Source organism: Semicossyphus pulcher, unplaced genomic scaffold, assembly GCF_022749685.1.
Source record: "Semicossyphus pulcher isolate SPU_LCO1_2020_fin unplaced genomic scaffold, fSemPul1.0.p SCAF_2, whole genome shotgun sequence".
NCBI lineage: Eukaryota > Metazoa > Chordata > Actinopteri > Labriformes > Labridae > Semicossyphus > Semicossyphus pulcher.
The window spans coordinates 30,246,325-30,264,491 of record NW_027211693.1 but is presented as its reverse complement, the minus strand read 5'-3'; positions in this window follow the sequence as shown (position 1 = coordinate 30,264,491).

The window sequence follows — 18,167 nt, the reverse complement described above, 5'->3', positions numbered from 1 at the left end:
TCTACTATAGATACTCAGAATGTTGTTAAAATGAGATTGGAGGAGGAATAGTAACCGATGCCACAAGAATTACGAGTAAAAGGGATGGCTCATTGAAAGAAACACTCTCTGTAATGATTCGGTTTGAAAAGACTCGTTCTAAATCTGTGCAAACGGGCTACACCAACTACAGCGTGAGGGAATACATTCCCAAACCACTCAGGTGTTATGCTTGCCAAAGAAAAGGGCACACAGCACAACAGTGTAAAGGAAAGTTAAGGTGTGCGAGATGTGGAGGTCAACATGGATATGGAAAATGTGAAAAAGATGCAAAGATGAAATGCTGTAACTGTGGAGGAGAGCACAGTGCTGCGTTCAGAGGCTGTGAAGTACTGAAAGGAGCCAGAGAGTTAAGATAATGAACAAAGTTTCATATGCAGAAGCTCTAAAGACAGTAAGGGGATCAGAAACAAGAGGAATCATAGTGGCATGGCCCAGAGAAATGCAGAACAAAGTGACAGCACATCAGCAAATGAGGCCCGAACCCGTGTTACGGTCCAGAATGCTTGTGCCCACTAATGTAAAGTGGGTAATGACAAACTATGACGAGAACCAAGTAAAGGACCCAGGCACGACTCAAAAGTTCAACCAGAAAGACTCTTCATTCGAGTAAAGAACAAGCCAAAGTATTAACTCAACTCAACTCAACTCAACTTTATTTATATAGCACTTTAAAAACAACCACAGCTGAAAACAAAGTGCTGTACACAAATAGACAAAAGTAAAACAGTTACAAGCAATAGAATAAATAATATGAAATAAAACAAGAATAACACTAAAATAGTTGTTTCACTGTTTTTAAAACAATCAAAAACAATAAAACAATAAATAAAAACAGACCAGAAAACAATAAAACAAGAGCAGAGTCTCCTGCGGGGTTGAAAGCCAGGGAGTAAAAACGGGTTTTAAGACGAGTTTTAAAAATGGACAGTGAGGAGGCTTGTCTGATGTGCAATAGTAGCTCATTCCATAATTTAGGAGCAGCAACAGAAAAAGCTCTGTCCCCTCTGAGCTTCCGTTTTGACCTCGGTACCTCCAGGAGCAGCAGGTCAGCTGACCTGAGGCACCGAGCAGGAGTATAGGGCTGGAGGAGCTCAGAGAGGTAAGGCGGGGCGAGACCATTTAAAGACTTAAAAACAAATAAAAGTCTCTTAAAATGGACTCTAAAGTGCACAGGCAGCCAGTGGAGGGAGGCCAGGATGGGGGTTATGTGCTCCCTCTTACGTGCTCCAGTTAGCAGGCGAGCGGCTGGATTTTGCACCAGCTGGAGACGTGCGAGGGAGGATTGGCTGACTCCAAAATAAAGTAAAGTGCAGTAATCCAGCCGAGATGTTATAAAGGCGTGGATCACTGTCTCAAAGTGCTTTTGTGCAAGGAAAGGCTTCACCTTTGCCAGCTGCCTAATCTGAAAAAAGCTGGACTTCACTACAGCACTAATTTGCCGATCCAATTTAAAATCACTGTCCATCTTAAAACCCGAGTTGTGACTGTTGGCTTCACATAGCTTGCCAAAGGGCCCAAGTCAACGGGCGGGGGTTCACAAGAGCCACTGGGGCCAAACACCATCACTTCTGTTTTTTCCTCTTTCAAATTTAAAGCCCCTGGAAACCCAAATCCACAAAATCCTTCTCACTATGCAATTTAAAGTCTTGTGTACATACTTGTAAGCATGTTAAAAGGTTTAGAAATTACTTTTAATCCAAACTGGAGTTATTGCCATTCTTACTTTGTTAACTTCCCTGACGCGGGGGTTAAATTGGGCGTGGTCAGTGAAGATATTTATGTCGTCATAAATGTTCTCGAACCAATCATGAAATAATCAACAGCAGTTGCCCCGCCCTCACAGGTGCAAATAACACTTCTGGGCTCGCGATCAATCCCTCTCTCTGAGTCTGCGCTAACTCGTGTCCACACACCTTGAACATCTCTGCACATACCTGTTGCAGTTACCTACCTAACGCTCGCCTTTTTTCCCCATCATGCCTGTGTGTGCTGTCCCCGGGTGCACATCCACCATCTGAGATGACAACGTGTCATTCTTTTATTTTCTAAATGCGGCGGACTTGGAGAAGCAGCAGTGTTTCCGCCACATACATTTAATGAATTGTTGCAGCCGCTGCTTCAGAAGTTGTAATTGAACGACTCTTTGGAGATTTTCGCTGCAAATCAACGATCGTCCAACCGCCTCTCATTGAGGAAGAGCCCTGAAACAGTGAACTCGTGAAGTCTTGGCAACCACATAAACAACAGCGGAACCAGTTTACTTCTAACGGCAAAAGAGGGTCCGCTCCGCATCGCTGACATCGGCATACATACGCAGTTCTAATACGCAGTGTAAACAATCCACGTGCCCATATCAGCTGTGCGCTCAGTATCAAGCTTTCAGCCCCCTGGCGATCTCCCTCCAGCAAGCTGCACGATATTATACTGAAATGAGGAGATATTGTCTGTCTAACTCCGTACGTCCCTACTGATTGATTGTCGCGGTTTGTAAAGCTTATAAAAGGAGATGTCATTTGGTAACAATTGATCGATCGTTTAGATCGCTACGTCATTAATAACGTCCCTCGTGCACACGCGACTCACGTGAGGACTGAATTGCGAAAGAGAAAATATGTAACTTTTGTGACTTAATTAAACAGACTGCTGAGGAAGACAGTCAACACAGCAGACAGAGAGACAGACAGAAAGAGGGGGCGGGGCCAGCAGCGGTGCAGAGAGCACAGGTGCAGGTGTGCTGGGGGACTGAAGCAAAGTGATCAGGTTAAAGTAGTTTGTGAATTAAAACTTAATGAGGTGAAGAAGAAAGTACAATTAAAGTGTGGAAGTAAGAAAGAACCATCGATAAAGAGGGTAAGTCTACATGTGATGTGCTTCTCACAGAAATCATTGATATATGAGATTCATTGAAATCAATTGATTATAAAGCCTGTAAATAATTAGATTCATTTTTTTAATCACCTGACAGCAATAGTTTTGATATGATGTGCACATGCGCACATACCTGGGTGGTACAACACCCTCTACCCTGCTGCTGAAAAAAATCCTAGAGGAAACACTGCTTTCCCATGCGCCATTGTTGTGTTGACAGTTGCCATGAGAACTCGGACAGGCGGACCCCGGCAGGTGTCAATCAACACGGGAGCTGCCACGCCTACACAGTCCTGAGAAATTGTCTGCACAGCCAAACGAGCTGTTTTTCAAGAAGATTTTCTCGTGGTTCTGAACGTTTATTTTCACTCAGATTTTTGTGGATGCTTTATGACACACTCACAACTGATATCATATATGCATTTTTGCTATTTCAATCTGAGTTTCCAGGGGCTTTAAAAAGTTCAAGGCCATCCAGGATTTGATGTCTTCAGGACATGACAAAAGTTGTGTGAGGGAGAAAGCATTTTTCTTTTTCAGCGGCACATATATCTGACTGTCGTCCGCATAACAATGAAAAGAGATGCCATGCTTTCTCAGGATGGATCCCAGAGGCAGTAAATACAGAGAGAAAAGCAGGGGCCCTAAAATGGACCCCTGTGGAACCCCATACAACAGTGGAGCAACGCTGGACTCCAAATTTCCCAGGCTTACACTCATGCGCCTGTCAGCCAGATAAGATTTCAACCACTCTAGAGCAGTACCACAAATACCCACTAGGTGGTGTAACCGAGCCACTAAGGTGTTGTGGTCCACAGTGTCAAAAGCTGCAGTTAGGTCCAACAGAACAAGGATTACGTGGTCACCAGAGTCATTAGCCTGAAGGATGTCATTAAAAACTCGTAATAGAGCTGACTCGGTGCTATGCAGAGTTTTAAAGCCAGATTGAAAGACCTCCAGGACATCATGCTCATCTAGAAACAATTTTAACTGAGCATGAACAACTTTCTCCAAAATGTTTGAGATAAACGGCAGCTTGGAGATGGGTCTAAAATTGGCCAGCACGCTGCGATCAAGGCCAGGTTTCTTAAGTAGTGGCTGCACCACTGCATGTTTAAAACTTAAGGGGACAACACCAGAAGACAGACTGCTGTTAATGATACCTAGGACTGACTGCCCTATACTAGGAAAAACCTCTTTAAGAAGACGAGGAGAGACAGCGTCACAGGGGGAACCCCAAGGCTTAATATGGTCAACCAGATCTTCTAAGAACGACACGGGCTCAAACTTTTCAAGAGCTACAGAGCAAAGGACAGAGTCCTAGGGGTCCAATGCAGGAGCTGAGGTGAGAGCCCTAGCAGTAGCAACCTTATCAAGAAAGAAGTGGAGGAAGCTATTGCACATTTCAATAGATGCCTCCACACTGACAGGCTGTGGGGCATTAAGAACAGAGTCAATGGTCTTGAATAACACTCGCGGGTTGTGACGATTGGACTCAACAATATTTGTCAGGTATTGTCTTTTGGTCTCCTTAACGGTGTTCTGGTAGCAGTGCCAGCAGTCTTTTAGGATTTGTAAGGAAACCTGCAGCCTGTCCTTCTTCCACCTTCGCTCAGCCTTGCGGCACTCCCTCCTAGCCACAAGAGTTCCCTCATTAAACCAGGGCTCAGGTTTAGCTTTGGGCTGCACAGTTTTTATTGGAGCTACAGAGTCCAGTATGGTTCGGCAGGAGGAATTGAACCAGGAGCTGAGCTCCTCTGTGTTAACAGAGGCAGGGCGGGCACAGAGCTGATCAAAAGCCACAGAGAACTGACCAGCAGTGCAAGAGTTAAGAACCCGACGTTTCTGAACAGGGGCGCCAGATTTAACCTCCGCACAGGAAAACGCAACTTCAAACAATGCAGGCATATGATCAGAAATCACATTGTCACAGATCTCCAAATTACATACAGACAAGGTCCAATGTGTGTCCTTGTTCATGTGTGGGACCAGACACACACTGCACCAAATATTAACCAAAAATCACAGTATAGAACTGGCATCAAAAGCAAAAGTAACAAAACAAAATCACAGCAAGGCTGGAAGAATCAGTAAAGGAAGACTAACTAGAAACCTCAAAGATAAACTGGTCTTTTAAAAAAAATCCTGAATAACAACCTGACTGATCTGAAATCTCCTGACATGACAAGACGAACAGGCACAGGACAAAGGGAGACACAGACTATATATACACACACCAGGTAATGGGACACAGGTGGAAACAATGAGGGCGGGGACGACAATCACAAAGGCGGGAAACACATCAGGACAGGAAGTGAAGCTTTCTGAAACGAGAGGAGAGACATTACTACAAAATAAAACAGGACGGGAAACACAAAAGACAGGACTGAACTGAAAGGTGTGAACTTAACATAAATGACGAGACATGACAAACTACTTGTAAATAAAGTGAACTTTGTGGCCTTCATGTGCCACACTATCAGTGTCACATCACAGAGGAAAAAGAAAAGGGATCAAATCAAAGCCATCGTGGAGGCAGCACAAAGATTCCTAGATATCACAGATGTAAAAGCAGGTCAGATACATGCTCTGCTGGCAGCAAATGAAGCTGAAGGAAATGATGTTGAAGGCTAACTTTTGAATAATGCTGCTTCACATACTACAATGGAATGCAAGGAGCCTCATAGCAAATGGACAAGAGCTTAAAAAGTATATTTGTGAATTAGATGTAGTTCCAGATGTAGTATGTGTGCAAGAAACTTGGTTACGACCTCATTTAGACTTTGTGATCCCAGGGTTCAGTGCTATAAGACACGACAGACCTAACGATCAGAATGGTGGAGGATGTGTCACTTTTATCAAAGATGGCTGTCCTATAGGGAGGCTCCCTCCCCTGAAGAGATTGAATGTGTAATAGTTGAAATTTGTAGTCCAAGGAAAGAAGGTAATATTAAGTTAATCAGTTTTTATAATCCGACTGTTGACATGTTTAAAGGCATGGCAGGGACGGGAAAGAAATATGGTGTGGGGACTTTAATGCACATAGTAGCTTAGGGGGCAGCAATCACACAGACAGTAATGGGAATATAGTGGAAGAAATATTGGATGAAAGATCACTGGTGTGCCTAATGATGGGCATGACACGAGAGTAGATGTAAACAGGAGAAAGGTGTCATACTTGGATCTTACACTGGTGTCAGATAGTCTGGTGAATGTATGCGAATGGCGTGTGAAGAGCGAGTCTACTATAGGAAGTCATCATTTCCCAGTTCTCACGATAGTAAATACTAACGTGTGTATACAAGAAGGGAGTACATTTACCAGATGGTGCTTTGGTCAGGCTGACTGGGTGACATTTAGGACAAGCTGTGAGGAGTCAGCTCACTTAGTAACATCAGAAGGAAATATAAAGGAATGTACAAATCAAGTTACGGAGCACACATTTGAGTTACCAAAAAGAACAACACAAGGTAGGAAGAAGGTGGTGCCAAAACAAGAAAGAAAAGAAAACAACAACAACACAGACAATGAAAAGTTTGTTCAAAAAGGAGTGGGAAGAAGTGGAAACTTATGTAATCCCACCCCTTCTCCCTGCACGATGATTTATACATCTATAAATCTATCCTTCCTTAGAAATACTACTATTAATAACAATCATAATAATAATAGTAATAGTAATAATGAACATGATTTATACTAAATATACACCATATATCATCTACATTTATAGAAAAAGACTGAGACAAAAGGACCTAACAATAACAAAACACAACATCAAAGAAAAGAACCAACTAATAATGAACATAAATAAGTATAAAAACATTAATTAAAGAAATAATAATAACAGTATCCTGTGCACACCTAGTGACTGTCACACCCCCACTTCATCCCTGTATCCCGTGAAAACATTTTCTTTATATTTTGTTTTAAACTGTTGCATGTGTGGACATTGCTTGATCTCCTCACCTACACTGTTCCACAGTCTCACCCCACAGAATGAAATGCAACATCTTTTTCTATTTGTACGGATTTTGTTCATTTTGAAGTTGTATTTTCCTCTTAATTGATATCCCCCTTCTCGATTCTTAAACAACTTTTGTATATTTTGTGGCAGAAAGTTATTACTAGCTTTGTACATGATTTGTGCTGTTTGGAATTTCACTATGTCTGTAAATGTTAATAATTTTGTCTGTATGAAGAGTGAGTGAGTATGATCCTGATAGCCGACATTATGAATGACCCGTATTGCCCGTTTTTGTGGAATAGTTAGTGAATTGATTGAACTCATGTCATTATTGCCCCAGATCTCTACACAGTAATTGAAATATGGTAAGACAATGGAACAGTACAGGATGCGTAGTGATTTATGATCCAGAACCTGTTTTGCTTTGTTTAGAACTGAAATGCTTCTTGATAGTTTACTTTGAACATGTTTTGTAGCTTCCAGCCGAATTAAGCAAGCCTGGACTGATGGTCTAATGCTGTTCATTTGCGACAATCTTCTTAACAACATACATGGACCAACGTAACAGAAATTAAACAAACAGAAAGGAAGACAATACATTACTGTTAGCACCAGGAAGATACTATTTTAAACTCAAATTTACCAATTACAAATGAAATAGTTACCTTGTTGCCCTCTCGATTGGCGCTAAACTCCTTTCTTTCTCTCCCCGTTCGTCCTTAATTCTGTTTCATTTATCTTTACACTTTCATAAGTTTATCTTACTTGTGTATCACTTTATCTCTCCCGTTACTCTCCCGATTTCTCCTTGTCTCCTTGTCTATGTTTACACTGCTGCGCCGCTTCACTTCACTTCCGGTATAACAGGAAATATATCAAAATAAAACCACAAATATCAAAATAAAACCATGAATTACATATTATGAACACATGAATTAAACACATACCGCACTGTGTATTGAGGTCCTTTACATATTTGATGTGTGGTTTCCAACTAATTTTCTCATCTATCATCACACCAAGGAATGTATTGTCATGAACCCTTTCAATCTGCACCCCACCTATCTGTATTTGTTGTTAATTCTGCAATTCCCAAATAACATTCATTTTGTTTTATTTAAGTTTAATGATAATTTGTTTCTGTCAAACCATATTTTCAATTTACTCATTTCTTTAGTGACTTCCTCCAGTATTTCTTTTAAATTCTCCCCAGAACAGAAAATGTTTGTATCATCAGCAAATAATACCAACGTCAATACCTGTGACACCCTACAAATATAATTCATATACAAAATAAATAGTTTGGGGCCCAACACTGACCCCTGGGGGACACCACAAACAATATCCAAACATGAAGAACAAGCATCACCCAGCACAACAAACTGCTGTCTCTTCTGTAGATAGCTTTTAATCCAGTCTGACACAATACCTCTGATGCCGAATCTTTCCAGCTTTTTTAGTAATATGTCATGATTGATTGTATCAAAGGCTTTCTTGATATCAATAAAAATTCCAACTGCATATTTCTTTTGCTCAATAGCATTTGTGATTTCTTCAATTGCTTCTATTATTGCCAGTGATGTTGACCTGTTTGGTCTGAAACCATATTGACTGTCAGAGAGTAGGTTGTGTTTTGCTATGAAGGTATGCAGTCTATTATTGAAGAGGTTTTCTAATATTTTGGAAAATTGTGGAAGTAAGGAGACAGGTCTGTAGTTGGTGAAATGATGTTTGTTCCCAGTTTTGTACAGCGGAATGACTTTGGCTATTTTCATTTTGTTTGGAAATGAACCAGTTTGAAATGATCAATTACAGATGTATGTTAATGGTTTTGAAATCCCTTCAATGACCTCTTTCACTATTGTCATATCAATGTCATTAGAATCAGCTGACTTTTTGTTTTTACATTTTTTAACAATGTCCAGTATTTCTTTCTCTTCCACTGCTTTGAGAAACATTGAGTTGGGATTTCGTTCTATCAATCTATCCATGTTTTTTCCAACTGTCCCTGGATCAGAGATTCTTTCTGCAAGGTCGGGTCCTATGTTTACAAAAAATGTATTTAGATTGTCAGCCATATCACTTCTATTACAAATTACATTATCCTTATCAATACAATACTCTGGATATTCTGTTTGTTTATAACCATTTCTTATAATACTGTTTAATATATCCCATATTCCTTTAATATTGTTTTGTTATTGTCTAATATTTTCCCATAATAATCTTTCTTGCTTGTCCTTATAATATTAGTTAACTTATTTTTATATCTTTTATATTTATTTTCAGCCTCTTTGGTTCTCAGTCTTCTGAATTCTCTGTATAGTGTATTTTTCTTTTTGCAGGCGTTTTGCAATCCCTTTGTGATCCATGGACAGTTGCTATATTTCAGTTTCCTTGTATATTCTTTAATTGGACAGCATTTGTCAAATAATTGTTTAAATACCCTCAAAAAAATTTCATATGCATTGTCCACATTGTTTTCTTGATATATTGCCTCCCAATTCTGTGCCAGTAACTCATTCCTGTATGCGTCCCTTGATTCCCCTGACCTCATTCTTCTGTACTCTATTTGTTTGTCTTTTTGTTCCTGTAATTATAATCATAGATAATAAAAACTGGTAGATGGTCACTGATGTCATTAATTAGAATACCACTTATTGTTTTGTCTTCGATGTCATTAGTGCATATGTTGTCAATCAAAGTGGCACAATTGAATGTGATTCTGGTGGGTCTGGTGATTGTTGGAAAAAGACTCAAACTGTATTATTATCATATATATATATATATATATTATTGTATTGATAAATTCATCTGTTGTTTTAGGCTTATATGGATTTAATATGTCAATGTTGAAATCCCCACATATGAAAACAACTTTGTTGCTTTTTTTTGAAAACATACCCTCTATCCATCCTCTGAAAATGTCAATATTTGTACCTGGTGTCCTGTATATGCAGCTAACTATAATATTCTTATTCTTTTCTTTACATATTTCAATGGTCAGACATTCTAATAGGTTGTCAGCCACAGTTGTCATACTTTCCAGTACTTTGTAGTTCAGGTTTTTATCCACATATATGACAACTCCTCCTCCACCTTTGTTTTTCCTATTTATATTCCTTAACTCATAACCCTCCAGCTCAAAGTCCATCCCTTTTTCAGTATTGATCCAGGTTTCTGTTATTGAAATTATGCTAAATGGCTGTGAAAATGTCTGTAAATATTCCTTAATGCTATTGAAGTTGGCATAGAGGCTTCTGCTGTTGAAATGGATAATTGATGGATTGTCCTTTGCTTTAATGTTCTGATTGTATTGTTCTTCACTGTAGTAAGTGCAATTGTTGTTAGTGCTATGGAAAAAATTATTATCAGGGTCTACAATCTGTTCCAAATCCTGTGAATTGTGTTCAGTGAATTCAAAAGTTCTCAGTGCCAGATAATCGTGATCATTTATCCTCTCAGTTAAGTGCTTAATATTACTTCCAGATGAAGTTGAATGAGTTCTGTCGGTGTGTGTCATGGTCGTGTATGGATGGTTGTTAACCTAATAGTCCCGTTCATGTTGGTCATTCATATGTTTCCAGCTCCTCCATCCTCCTGATAACCAGCACTTTGTCTTGTGGCCCGTTCAGCTTCATAAATATTTTACAGTTGTTCGTCCAGGTGTTCATTGAAAACATTTGTTCCATTTAGTTTTCTCCCCTGTTTTAGTCGTGCCAACTTGTGCTTCCTATTAACAGATCGGAGAATAATAGCCGATTCGTGGGTGGCACTTTTCCTGGGCCGAGGGTGACACGCCTCGATGTTATTGCAGTCCAGTTGGATCCCTTTGGACTCCAGGAAAGCAGCAACTGTTCCTCCGTGGATCTGACGTCCAGCTCGTCAGGCTCCCCCCAACTGGTGCCGCTCACTGCCCGAGCGTATGTGCAGGGTTTTACTTGGAGCCCTGTGACGATCATTCATACGGGTGTACTGTTCCAGGTCTGCCACCCTGCTCTCCAAAAAGGCGAGCCGCTTATCCTTTTCTGCATTCTGGATGCGGAGCGTTTTAACCTCCTCGACCAACTCCAGAATACTTTTCTGCTGCAGCCTGACAGCAGAGATTTCTTCTGCAAGAAAGTCGAGCGACTTTTAAATGTCGATGTTTTCCTCAACCGTCTGGGCCTTCTTTGGTCCCATATAGCCAGATATTGTTGATTCAGATCAGCTGTTTGCCGGCCGGCTGTCGGTATGACCAGCTGTTAACTCAGCGGTTAGTTAGTTTGCTGGTAACTTTCCGCAGTCTGTGTCGTGAGCCAGGCAGGGAGGTTTCAGCAGGTAGTCCATTCAACAATTAATGATGTAAATTGATGCAGCAAAAACAGATAATCTGTCTTTTTTTCTTTAATCCGCACGTTCCTCTTCCTTGTCAAAACCTTGGTGGGATGAGGATTGCAGCAAAGCTGTTAAAGAGCGAAGCAAGGCCTTCTGAGCCTGGAGGAAAAATATGTCACAAGAGAATCTCATAGAGTACCAAAGGAAAAGGGCGGTGGCTCGTAGAAGAGTTAAATCCACAAAAAAGAGGACATGGAGAGAATTCTGTTCATTGGCAGGGGAGTAAAGTTCGGGGATGTCTGGTCTATGTTTAAACAAATGAATGGGGAAAGAAAATCGGTCAAAATCTCAGCATTGGTGGATGGAGAGGGACTGGCAGTGTCAGATAGAGAAAAGGCAGATGGGTTAGGCAGGGCATTTGCTGCCGTCCATAGTGGTGAGCACCTTGATGATAGTCACAGGCAGCAGAAAGACACTCAGAGAAAATGAACATGTCAGGGAAAAGAGAGGAAATGTCAACGCTTGATGTAGAAATGACAATGTCTGAATTAAAAACAGCCGTGCAAGCTACTGGTTATACAGCGCCAGGACAAGGCCAGCTGTGTTACGCAATGTTTCGGCAGCTACCAGTGGAGACACTGCAACTAGTGCTAAGACTATTTAACAAGATCTGGAGAGAGGGCGTTATACCTAGTTGTTGGAAAGGGCAGTAATATTACCTTTCACTAAGCCAGGGAAGGATCCTGCTAATCCTGGAAGCTATAGGCCCATAGCGTTGACGTCCCATGTTTGTAAATGGATGGAGAGGATAATTGTCCGGAGGCTATCACATGTTCTGGAACACATAGGATTAATGAGTCATTTTCAGAATGGATTTCGAAAAGGACGTTCCACAATAGACGCTCTAGAGCAGGGGTCACCAACCTTTCTGAAACTGAGAGCCACTTCATGGGTACTGAGTCATATGAAGGGCTACCGGTTTGATACGCTCTTCTGAAATAACAAATTTGCTCAGTTTGCCTTTAGTTATACATTATTAATAATGATTAATGATACTCATCTATGTGAAGACACTGATCACGTTAATGATTTCTCACAATAATTATCAACAATGACAACAAGGTGGGAAACAGATATCAATATTCAGCACTTTATCTCTATTAATCTCAGTAATGGTTACATTTTCAGATGATCACTTACATCACTACATTTCATAGGAAAAATGTCCCATTTTCACTAGTCACTGACAAACCCTCTTAACAAATCATGAACTATGTTGCACCATGTTTCAAAAAGTTATCAATTATGTAATGTTAAAGAAAAATCAACTTACATATTTTTAAATAAATCTCGTCACATTTTGAACTAATGACCAAATCTGCGGCATTTTTAACAAAATTATAACTGTTACATGTCATGAACACACTTTTAAATTGAACACAATTCTTCAATATTTTAATTCAACTTTGCCATGGCACTGCCATGTTGCCACTGACAACATCTGCTATCTGTTTCTTTGTTAGTGGGAAGACTGGCGTTGCATGCTGTTCACCAGTGTATTGTAATCTGCTGTGTAACTTGACACTGCAACTGTGAGTGAGTCTTTCAGATGTGCATCAGTGAGGCGGGTTCTGTGTTTGTTCTTGATGAAGTTCATGTCAGAAAACGCTGAGTCACAGAGATAGGTTGAACCAAACAGGCTGGCAACCTTCATAGCTGCTGTGCATACACCACTGTACGTCTCTGTGTCAACAAGGCACCAAAAGTTTGGTGCAGCCTGGTAGGCTTTTAGGTGGAGGTCATTTTGCAATGTTATGATTTCAATCTCCACCTGTCCAGCATCCAAGTTGAACGTTGCACTGAGTTGCTCAGCAAAGCATGTTGTGTCCACATTCATGAAAGGATTGGAAATGAATGACACACATGGCTCAAGCTGATCAAGGTCACAAAACCTATTCTCAAACTCTTGCCCAAGTCTGTTTATGACTTCACAGTACTTTTCTGCAACTTTGTCAAATGTCTCAGATGCAGAAGCATTGTCTTTCAGCACCGACTGCACAGAGGGAAAGTGCAGCACCTATTTTCTCTGTAAATCCACAGAGAAAATGTTCATCTTGGCTTTAAATACATTTAAAGCACTTATCATATCAACAACAGTCTTACCTTTGCCTTGCAGCTCGCAGATCAAGTGGTTTACTTTCCCAGTAATGTCCGTCAAAAATGCAAGGTCAAGTGTCCACTCTGTGTCCTCTAGCAGTGAGACGTCTTCGCCTTTGGACTGCATGAACTCTTTGATTTCACCCAAAAGTGACAAAAAACGAAGTAAAACCCGTCCTCTGCTGAGCCATTGGATTTCTGTGTGTAGCAGCAGGTCACCATATTCAGCTGACATCTCCTCCAATAGCACCTTGAAAATCCTGTGCTGTTTTGCTTTGGAGCGGATGTTGTTTATGATTTTCACAACGGGAGTCATCACGTGCCCTTAGCCGATCACTTTTGCACATAACGCCTGCTGGTGAATGATGCAGTGGTAATGCAGAAATTTTGGGAAGTCTGGGTCACCTTTACAGTGAGCGATGACACCTGTATGTCGGCCGATCATAGCAGGAGCCTCGTCTGTAGTCACCGCTACCAGCTTTTCCAATGGTACCTTTTTCTGCACGAAAAACTCCTTCACCGTGTTATAAATGTCAACTCCCCTCGTAGTTGTCTTTTAGGGCAGTAGTGTCAGGAGTTCTTCTCTTGTGGAGAAATCTTCAAACACCATCCAGATAAAAACCAACAGCTGCGCTGTACTGCTGCTGTCCACGGACTCGTCGCACTGGATGCTAATCCACCTGCACTTCGCCAGATCCCGGTCCAGCTGATCAGCCAAGTTACCAGACATAGCTGACACTCGTCTAGCCATCGTAGATGCCCCCAGTTGGACGTCGGAGAGAGTGGAGATTAGATCGGTTCCATTTTTCTGTCTTCAAGTACTGTGTTAGCAATTATCATCGTTGCTTCTTTGGCAACTTCTCCGTCTGAAAATGCCTTCTTCTTCTTGATCAGAAAATGTGTAGCTCTAAACGAGGCTTCGGTTGCTTTTTGTGACTTTTTCGCCGGCCTCGTGAAAAAAGACTGTTGCTTACCCAAAGCTGCCTTTAGCTCACAGGCTTTTTCTGCCTGTAGTGTGCTTCCCGGTGGGTAGTTAGCATGGTGGCTTTTGTGACACGTAGTGAAGTGTCTCTCCACATTGTGCCGCTTTGCCGTCGCCACGGTCGTCCCGCAAATGAGACACACGCAGGTTTCTTTCACAGTCGTAAAAAGGAGGGATACGTTTTCTTTCTTTTTTCTGCCATGTTTTTGGGGTAAGAAACTGCATTCAGCGCCCATCTTCGCTGCGCCCGCTAGCTTACTCTCCACGAGCACTGGTTTTGTCACGCGCACAATACTGACCTTTGAACTAGAGTAGGGCAGAGTTCACCTAAACTTATCTAAACTTCATTTATAATAAACATATTTTTAAGATATTGTCATTTTTAAATCTATATAAATGCAAGTGTGAAAAAAAGAATAGCAACAGAATAAAATTAAATTTTAGACGCAGCTCACTAGTGAGTTGTGCTATTTTTAGAACAGGCCTGCAGGCGACTCATGTGGTCCTTGACCGTGTTGGTGACCCCTCCTCTAGAGTAACTAATGAGGTGGAAAAAACATTGAAAATGAAAGAGTTAATGGCAATAGCATATTTTGACATTGAAAAGGCGTACAGTACGATTCTATGTGGAGGGAAGCGTTACTTATCAAATTAAGTAAATGGGTATTGGGGGGAGGGTGTATAACTGGATAATGGACTTTTTGGTAGGCAGGAAATTCAGAGTGAAGGTTGAAGTAGAAATATCAAAGGACTTTGGTATAGAAAATGGAATCCCACAGGGGAGTGCTATCAGCCCTTTACTGTTCAACATCATGATAAATGACATCTTTACAAACTTACCATCTTTACAGGCATCAAATCGGCGCTGTACGCTGATGACGGGGCAACATGGATGAGAGGAAGAAATCCATCACATGTATTAGAGAATATAGGAAAAGCAATAAAGGAAGTAGAGAAGTGGTCGTATCAGTGGGGGTTCAAAATGTCGACAAGCAAGTCCTGATTTTTACAAACAAAGGAAAGATTGATGTTGATAAACTAACATGATATGGTCAGCCGATGGAGAGGGTGAACTTAAGTACCTGGGTTTGTGGTTAGATGGCAGATATACATGGAAAACACATATCAAACATTTAGAAACAACAAAAAGTCATACATCTTATTCGTGCTGTGGCCGGGTGTGACTGGGGGGCAGACAGACGGGCATTCATTGACATATATAGGGCGATTATGAGGTCAACTATAGATTGTGGTTGTATAATATATGGAGCAGCAGCAAAGACATCACTACAGAAAGTGGATAGGCTACAGCATAGAGTATTACGGTTATGTATAGGAGCTATTAAGTCAACCCCCACTAAAGCAGTACTAATAGAAGCAGGAGAGACACCGCTGGAGTTACCAAGGGAGAAGCTTGCGCTTGCGTACTGGGTCGGGCTAAAGGGAGCGGGGAAGACAACCCTGCAAAGAAGACGCTGCAGGAATGCTGGGAATATTCCAAGTTCCAGGGGTTTGGGTGGAAAAGGGAAGAAAGAGTGAAGATGTATGAAATGGAGGCATTAGAGTTCACCAGAGCTACTCCAGTGAGTAATATACCCCCATGGCTTTTCCCAGAAGTAAAGATCGACATGAGTATCCTGGAAAAGAAGAGAGAGTGGCGAATGAATGAAGTGGGAGTTAAAACGAGCGTCTATCTGAGAAATAGTTACTACAGGGATCTTAAAATCTACACAGATGGCTCTAAGAATAAACAACAGTGTGTGGGAGTTGGTGTGTTTATCCCTGAGTTTAAGATCTCCATTTCCAAAAGACTGTCTGACCAGTTGTCTGTATATACAGCAGAAATAGTGGCCGCCATTATTGGTCTGCAGTGGGTTGAAGAGGTCAGACCTGATAGAGTGGTGATATGGACAGACTCATTAGCTGTCTTGGAAAGCATACAGTCAACAACATCTGTCAGAGAAGATTTACGTATTGAACTTTTCCATAGCTTACTAAGACTTCACAGAGGTGGTGTCCATGTACAGTTCTGTTGGGTGCCAGCACATGAGGGAATGAGTGTGCTGATAATCTAGCAAAAGGGGCATTGCAAAGGGAAATAACAGCTCCAGTTCCACTTGGAAGGGGAGAAGGAAAAGCAGTGATTAAGAAGAAAGGAATAGAGATATGGCACAAAAGATGGGAAGAAGACCAGAAAGGAAGGGGGTATTATAAAATACAAAAGTCAGTCATAACAAAGATCTTTAAAAAAAGGAACAGAAGGGAGGAAATCATAATAACAAGGCTCAGATTAGATCACACGGGATTAAATGGCACTATGTATATGCTAGGGAAAAGAAACAGCGACAAGTGTACAAACTGTGGAGTTAAAGAAAATGTGGAACATCTTTTATTGCAATGCGCCATGAAGTGGAAAGAGAGAGGTTATGTGACAAAGTCAGAGAGATGGAATGGGAGTGGAGTCTGAAGGGGATGTTGGGAAGAGAAGGAGAGGGGATCATAATCACCAGGAAGGCACTCTTTACTTTTTTAAATGACACATGTTTAATGGGAAGAATATAAGGGAGTAGTTTGACATGATGGTACACACTCTTCTACAGCAGGTGGCGGTATGCACCTCAAAGTTGTTTGTGATCCGCCAATAAACCGAGAGAAGAAGAACGGCTGACTCTTTCCCTTGTCTCTGTCTCTCTCTGACTCTGAGGTAGGTAATGCGGTCCAAAGATTGTTTCAATGTTTGTTGTACATTAGTCAAAGTGATTTTGCAGTTACTTAATGACTAAGCTGAATTTGTTTGGAATGGTCTCCTGTCTGCTGGTCTCGTTCTACCTGGTCGTATGGGTGTCTCTTTGGCTGAGTGCCTTCATCATGAATTGTGTATGATTCCCTCGAGTCATCCTTGTAAACGCACCTTTATGTCCAGGTATGAGTTATTTTAGTTATTGGTAAGTAGGGCGTGGTTAATGCCTGAGGTAATGTTACTGTGTTTTAAACATCTTTGAATATGAAATGTTTCTTCTTGTATTCCAGGCCTTCATCGGCTGCTGTTTGTCCTTAGCTATTGTTGCCTTAGTCAGCTGCCACTAGTGCACTGCCTTGTTGTTGCTGCTAGTTACCAGTCTGTTTTACCCAGTGTTTGTATTATCATTGCCTGACTGATACCAAACTTGTAACTTTTAGATTGAACCAACTGGTTTGTTTGCCATTTGTTTTATTTTGCTTAATGTGTGTTGTTATCCTCTTTTAGTGAAGTTGGCAGCCGGCTTGTGGTGGAGGCTAGGCACTCGAGGTGGTTCCCTGCACTGGTTGTGGTGGTAAGAGCACGTAAGAGCAGTGAGTTCACGAGTGGTGGGTAAGTTGCACTCCTGGAACACACCCTGAAGTGGTTGCCTCCCCATTGCTGGCCTCCACTCACCTTCCCCTTTTCAATTTTAAATATTGTTTTAGTTTTTATACAAAAGAATTAAATCATTGTAATAAATTTCATAAAATATTTGAAATTATTTACAAACCTAACCAATTCCCTCCTCCTTGCAGACACTTCCAGTCATCATTCCTTAAGTCATCAATAAAATCTGTTTTTCCTTGTGGAACCACGTCTCTGTCTTGCTCAGTTTTTGAACCTGTGTTGCCTTTTGCATGATTCGGTTGTCAATATGATGTATTTCCTGGGGTGAAATCCTCCAGGTGGCGTTGTCTGGTCAGTGAGATTCTCGTTGTTGATAAAACACCAGCCATCCTTGCCGCAACAGCATCAAAGACGACTGCAGACACAGACAAATACATTCAAAGATGAAAGTTAAAAAAGAGCGAGCGGGATGAGACATTCAAGTTATA